Below are 7,852 nucleotides of genomic sequence, written 5' to 3' on the forward strand. Positions count from 1 at the left end.
ATCCCAGCACTTGGGAGGCAGAGGCAGGCAGATTTCTGAGTTCGAGACCAGCCTGGTCTACCGAGTGAGTTCCAGGGCAGCCAGGGCTACACAGAGAAACTTGTCTCGAAGAAAACAAACAAAAATCCTGTCTCCCTTCATAAGATGACTTTGAATTTCTGGCCCTCCTGTGCTCTACCTCCCGAGAGCTGAGATTACAGATATGAACCACCACCTGGTTTATCCAGAGCTGGGGGTATAGAACCGTTCCTATGTGACAGGCAAGTTGACTCCATCCACTGAGGTTGTCACCAGATTTCTGGGACAGTTGGGGGATGGGACAACTATTCAATTAGTCTAACCTAAAAAGTACTCACTAATTTAAGGGAAGATTCATGTGGCAAAATGGTACCCGACTTACTAGAGGTGAGTACATAATTACAATAGGAGAGAATGTGCTAAGAAGTAACAATAGATACGTGATAAGATGTAACAATAGGCGGACAAAGGATGCTGAAGCCCCGGGCTCTGGGAATCAGGAAGGCTTTTTGAGAAGTGTTCTTTGTAGGTCAGAGTGGTCTGAAAACTACAGCGTGCATCCTGTTGCCTGCTGTTGCTTTACAGCAGTGGAGTGCAGCCTTGCCCCTTGGTGGCTGAGGAGGGGACTTGGTCTTGCACATCAGGGCATTACATCAGCAAAGTTGAAAGTACTTAATCTTTTACTGAAGTGAAATCTTTTACTAAGTGTAAAGGTGGGCGAACAAGAAAAGGGAATAGGATTGGTGGTTTTAAATTTTTAATTCAGTGAAGCCAGTGAGGTGGTCCTTCCTGCAGGTAAAGGTCTTTGCCACTGATCCTGGGCTGGGTTTGAACCCTAGAATCGTAAAGGTGGAAGGAGGGCAACAGCCCCGTAAAGTTGTCCTCTGACCCACAGGTCATACACATACACAGTAATAAAGCATTCTACAGCTTATGCGCATACAGACTGAGTGTGGGCCTCTGAGTGTCTGGGTGGGTCTGTGCACAGGTGCAGGTGTCTGGGTGTGGGTCTGTGCACAGGTGTAGGTGTCTGGGTGTGAGTCTGTGCACAGATAAAAGTGTCTCTTGGCTAATTTACATCTAAACCTGGATTCAACCCAAGACTGCATTGCTATTGCTTCTGCCTTCCTCATTTGGATTCCTAGGGTAACCTTTGTTTGAGATTTGGTCAGGTAGCTTTTTTTCCACATGCAACATGATCGGATGCCAGCTTGTTGGGGAATTGTGGGATTGAAGTCACCAGGCCTAGTGCAATCAGTTTTACTCCAAGACATCTACAGGCCCCATCCTTTTCTCTCTCTTTTTTTTTCTTTTTTGACACAGTGTTTTGTGTGGCCCAGGCTGTTGTTGAATCCCTCATTCTGCTATCTTTATTTCCCAGTTCTGGAGTGACAAGTGTGTACCTTCATATCACAGTTTCAAATTTTGTCTTTTGTTTAGGCAGGTTCTTGTTTTGTTTTGAATTTATTTTTTATTTTTTTATTTTTTGGTTTTTCGAGACAGCATTTCTCTGTGTAGCCCTGGCTGTCCTGGAACTCATTCTGTAAACCAGGCTGGCCTCGAACTCAGAAATCTGCCTGCCTCTGCCTCCCAAGTGCTGGGATTAAAGGCGTGCGCCACCACCACCTGGCTAGGTTCTTGTTTTGAAGTGAATCTGGCGTCTACTTACGTGCATATTACGTGCTGCCAAACATGGCTCCTGCTTTACAAAGCCTGTATTGTTTTTGCAGTAGTGGGAATGGAGGCATATACCCTGGTCTATATAGTGAGATTCCGTCTGTCCCCTCCCCAGTCCAAAAAAGAAAAGCCCTGGGTTTGGACAGCTAGAGGTGCAGCTGGGTAGGTATAGTGCTTACTCAGCACTCACAAAGTCATACCCATCTCCCAGTACTACACCTATGATCCTAGCATTTTGGAAGCTGAGACACAACTGAGTTCAAGGCCAGCCTGACTGCACAGCAAGTCTGAAAGAGTGGGGGTTGGGGAGAGGGGTGTTATAGAGATGATTCAGTGATTAATAGCACTCCATGATCTTGCAGAGAACCTGAGCCAGAATTCATCATGGGCAACTCACAGCTGCCTGTAATTCCAGTTCCAGGGGATCCACTGCCTTTTCTGGCTTCTGTGGGTACCCCCACACATGTTGTACATGCACATATATGTACAACTACACACATAAAAACCTTTTAAAGTGGGACTGGAGAGATGGCTCAGCAGTTAAGAGTGCTGACTGCTCTTCCAGAGGTCCTGAGTTCAATTCCCAGCAACCAGCAACTACATGGTGGCTCACAACCATCCGTAATGGGATCTGATACACTCTTCTGGTGTGTCTGAAGACAGCTACAGGGTACATAAATAAATTTTAAAAATCTTTAAAAGGGGAGCTAGAGAGATGGTGTAGCGGTTAAGAGGACTGCTCCTGCAGAGGACTGAGGTTCTAGCCTCGGCACCCACATGGTGGTTCACAACCATCTGTAACCCCAGTTCTAGGGAACCCAAAAGGTATACACATGGTGTACATATGCATGGAGACAAAACATACATACACATTTCTTTGTGTAGCCTGGCTGTCCTGGAGCTCAGTCTGTAGAGCAGGCTGGCCTCAAATTCAAAAGAACTGCCTGCCTTTGCCTTCCTGGTTCATATGAATTTTTAAAAAATAGCTTTGGAGAGATGGATTGGGGGTTAAGAACACTTGTTGTTCTTGCAGAGAACCTAGAATTGACTCCAAGCACCTACACAACCATCTACAACTCCAGTTCTAGAGAATCTGACTCCTCTTGATGTCCACAGGCGGCATGCATGGTCTTCTATACATACACACAGGGGAAAACACTCATGAAAATAAACATTAAAAAATAAAACATAAGGCCAGGTGGCGGTGGTGGCGCATGCCTTTAATCCAAACACTTGGGAGGCAGAAGCAGGAAGATCTATGTGAGTAGGTCAGCCTGGTCTGCAGTGGCCAGGACAGCCAGGGCAGGACAGGGAAACCCTGCCTTGAAAAAACAAAGCATAAGCTGGGGCTGGAGAGATGGCTCAGTGGTTAAGAGCACTGACTGCACTTCCAGAGGTCCTGGGTTCAAATCCCAGCAACCACATGGTGGCTCACAACCATCTGTAATGAGATCTGATGCCCTCTTCTGGTGTGTCTGAAGACAGCTACAGTGTATTCATATATAATATATGGGGCTGGGACCATTGTTCAGAAGGTGAAGGTTCTTGCTTCTGAGCTTGATGGCCTGGTTCAGTTCTTGGGACCAACATGAAGAAGAGAAGAAACTCCTACAGATTGTCCTTTGAACTCTATATTCTTACGAACACAAAGTTGTGTGTGTGTGTGTGTGTGTGTGTGTGTGTGTGTGTGTGTGTGAAATTAGAACGGGAGGATGATTCAGTGTGGATTAAGAGCATTTGCTGCTTTTGCATAGGATCTGAGTTCAGTTCTCAGGACCCATGAGAGCTCAGAACTGCCTATGATTCCAGCCCGGGTGATCTGATGCCATATGAGTACTGACACATACATAAATACATACACATACACACACACACACACACACACACACACACACATACCAATTTAATCCCAGCACTGAGGAGGCAGAGGTATTGGATCTCTGTGAGTGAGAACCCAGCTGGTCTACATATCGAGTTTCCGGGACAGCCAGGGCTCTTACACAGAGAAACCCTTCCTCAAAACAAACAAACAAAAACTATTTTGATGAAAATAGTGGTATTTGCCGGGCGGTGGTGGCACACACCTTTAATCCCAGCACTTGGGAGGCAGAGGCAGGAGGATTTCTGAGTTCCAGGCCAGCCTGGTCTACCGAGTGAGTTTCAGGACAGCCAGGGCTACACAGAGAAACCCTGTCTCGAAAAACCAAAAAAAAAAAAAAGAAAGAAAAAATAGTGGTATTTGCCTGCTGCTGTTTATAACAAGAACATGAGAACTAGCAAGAATTAGGCTATCACATGGAAATGATCAACTTGTTTAGATGTCTAATATCTCCTGGGAACAACAGAACGTTAGAAGGAACGAGTCCTACAGAACTCAGAGGAATTAAGCTGGATCTCACCAGAAGGTTTCTTCCAAGAACAGGCTGTCATCACACCAGGAGGTCTTGTGCAGGCTTCGAAAGGAGAAAACTAATCAACAAATCCCACCTACCTATAAAGTCTATGAACCGAAACGACAGCCGGTATGGCAGGATAACCCTAAATTTGCAATAGTGGCTGTACAACTGGATTTAAGGCCCACTCAGTAGGAAGAATCCACACCTGGTAAACCTAGCCGACTATTGTAGCTACTGAGGTCTTGGCTCTTAGAGGACCTACTAGTACCACTCTCTTGAACCAGTTGCGATTTCTAATGGCATCCTAAATACTTAACTCTGATACCCACAGATAAGTGTAGCTTACACCCCTCACAAGAGATGCTTCATTTTGAAGCTGACATAAGACCATTACAGAAAGACAGGACTGATCAAAATGCAGAGGCAACTGACTACAGGATGTCCAGTACCAACTGATACATCTCCAACACAACCCTTACATCTAAGGTTCAGGGAACATCAAAGAAGAGGGGGCAGAAAGATTGGAAGAGTCAGAGCACACGGACATTTGCTGTGAGATTGTGTTTTCTACAGCAGGGAACTGCACCCACAAAACTCCAATATGACCAAAGAAGATGTGACCAGTTCTGACACCAGTTGACAGGCCAGTGTGGATAAGGGATATCTCATGGAGCACCACCTCTAGATGAAAAGCTACAAATAAGCAACGACTCCTGAGAGAGGAAGTATTCTTCTCAGGATTGAGCACCCCTAACTGGTTATCCAATCAGCAGTCGGTCCTAACAGAAATACAGATAAGCAATGCAAAATGGACTTGCAAGTTGTGTGTGTGTGTAAGTGTCTAAGAGAGAGAGAGGAGAGAGGAGAGAGGAGAGAGGAGAGAGGAGAGAGAGGAAAACAAAGAAGAGGGTTGGGCACAGTGATGCACCTTTTCCCAGCTCTTGGGAGGTAAGGGCTGATGAATTTCTGTAAGTTCAAGGCCAGCCTGGCTGCATAGTGAAACCATGCCTCGAAAAGGAAAGGAAAGGAAAGGGAAGGGAAGGGAAGGAAAGGGAAGGGAAGGGAAGGAAAAAGGGAAGGAAAAAGGGAAGGAAAAGGGAAGGAAAAAGGAAAGGAAAAAGGAAAGGAAAAAGGAAAGGAAAAAGGAAAGGAAAAAGGAAAGGAAAAAGGAAAGGAAAAAGGAAAGGAAAAAGGAAAGGAAAAAGGAAAGGAAAAGGAAAGGAAAAAGGAAAGGAAAGGGAAAGGAAAGGGAAAGGAAAGGAAAGGGAAAGGAAAGGAAAGGGAAAGGAAAGGAAAGGGAAAGGAAAGGGAAAGGAAAGGGAAAGGAAAGGAAAGGGAAAGGAAAGGGAAAGGAAAGGAAAGGGAAAGGAAAGGAGAAAGGAAAGAAAAGGAAAAGAAAAGAGGGAGGAGAAGAGAAGAGAGGAGAGAAGAGAGAAGAGAAAAGAGAAGAGCAGAGCCATGGATTTGGGGGTTGGGGATAACATGAGTTGAGTTGGTGGGAGAAAAGGGGGAAATGTAAGTACAGTACACATACATGAAATTTAAGTTTAACCACACCAAAAGGTGGTAGGAAGCTAGAGGCAGAAAGATAAACATTTTATTTGGAAAAACAAAAATGAAAGCCAGCAGCAGTGAAATGTTTCAATAATTAAAGGCGCTTGCCACCAGTCCTAAAGGTCTGAGTTTGATCCCTCAGCCCAGGCCACATGGTGGAAAGGAATCCTGAAAGCCGCCCTCTCATGTCCACAGACACACCAACACTCTACACACATACATACACACACACACACACACACTGAAAACTTTAATGCGTGGGGAGCGCAGGAAGTCCTGTGTGAATGTGTGCCATGACCTGGGCACCAGCCATGTCAAGTACCATAACCTCAGACCCATGGGAAACAGGCAAAGTCCTTCAACCCGAGGAGGTTCAGGACCACAAAGCCTTCCTCTCATCCATGTGCAGAAGCTGAGAGTGTGTGCAGAAAATGCCCATCCTAGCTTTCTCCCTCATCCCTGATATTTATGGCCTTGAGATGAATCAAACCTACCTTCTGTTCAGCTGTAAATAATAATCCTGGCTCCTTGTTCAGATGTCTGTAATAACTTGCTTCTCGCCTCTCTGTTCAACTGAGTAAACACACTGAGCTTCCTTTGGGGGTGGTGTAGTTTCCTCTTCAGAGAGCCCTGACCACCTGATCCCAACTCTCCTGTGTCCGTGTTTCTGTCCATAAGAATTGTCATTTCTTCATTCCGGAATGCTCCAGTAAGGTCTATCCCTGGAGCTGTTCAAGGACATGGCAGTGTCACTCCTCTGCACTCCCAAGTACTAGAAGGCCGAAGCAAGAAGACTGAGAACTCAAGTCCAGGCTAAAGCTGGAGGTCAGTGGACCTGCATGCCAGCGTCCCAGGTTCAATACCCCAGTACCAAGACAGGACCAGAATTGGAGCACATCTTAGACTACTCAGCAAATTCCAGGCCAGCCCGGACTATATAGTAAGACCCCGTAAATCAAAACAAGCTGGGTATGGTAGTGCTTGCCTTTAATGCCAACACTCAGGAGATAGCGGCCAGTGTGGCCTACAGAGTAAGTTCCAGGACAGCCAGAGCTACAGGACAGCCAGAACTTCAGGACAGACAGCCAGGGCTACAGGACAGACAGGGCTACACAGAGAAGCCCTGTCTTGAAAATACAAAGCATCCAGGAATGGTGGAGCTTGCCTATAATTCCAGCACTGAAGAGGCCTAGGAAAGAAGGTGATAGGTTTGACTAGCCTGGGTTGCATAGCCAATTCTAGGCCAGGCTGTAATATCTAGTAAAATTCAGTCTGGCCAGCCTGATAAACAGAATGAGTTCTAGAGCAGCCGGGGCTACACAGGGAAACCCTGTCTCAAAAATGAACAAAAATCAAAAAAACCCCTATCTAAAACAAGAAAATAGTGACTAGTGATTGTCATGCGAAGGTGTGTGGCTTTGTCCTGAATTCATGAAGTGCTGACTCAAGAGGAAGAGGAAAATTTCAAGGCTGTGCTGGTTAATTTTATGTCAACTCGACACAGGCTAGGGTCATCTGAGAGGAGGGAACTGTAATTTAAAACAATAACTCCATGAGATCAGGCTATTGGTAAGCTTGTGGGGCATTTTCGTAATTAGTGATTGATAGGGAAGGGTCCAGCCCACTGAGGGTGGTGCCATCCCTGGGCTGGTGAGCCAGGGTTCTATAAGAAAGCAAGCTGAGCAAGCCAGTAAGCAGTACCCCTCCATGGCCTCTGCATCAGTTCCTGCATCCAGGTTCCCGCCCTGTTTGAGCTCCTGTCCTGACCTCCTTCAGTGGACTACAGTGTGGAAATGTAAGCCAGATAAACCCTTTCATCCCCAATTTGCTTTTGGTCATGGTGTCTTGTCACAGCAATAGGAACCTTAACCAAGACAAAGAAATTATAGATTACAGGGGAAGCCGGAGTGGGCAGGATCAGGGAGGGTGAGCAAGGCCAAATACCACATGGAGAGCCAAAATTCTGAGTGACACAGGAACGGGGACAACAGCTCATGTGACATGAGGTCAAGGGGCAGATGCCATCTGCTTAGGTAGAAAACAGGATGGGAAAGTAAGGAGTTAGAGGAAGCCTTAGGATGTCAAAAAAACCAATGACGATGATGATGGTGGTGGTGGTGATTGATACATAATTCTCTTCCTTCCTTCCTTCCTTCCTTCCTTCCTTCCTTCCTTCCTTCCTTCCTTCCTTCCTTCCTTCCTTCCTT

Source organism: Grammomys surdaster, unplaced genomic scaffold, assembly GCF_004785775.1.
Source record: "Grammomys surdaster isolate TR1022 unplaced genomic scaffold, NIH_TR_1.0 125562, whole genome shotgun sequence".
Classification (NCBI taxonomy): domain Eukaryota; kingdom Metazoa; phylum Chordata; class Mammalia; order Rodentia; family Muridae; genus Grammomys; species Grammomys surdaster.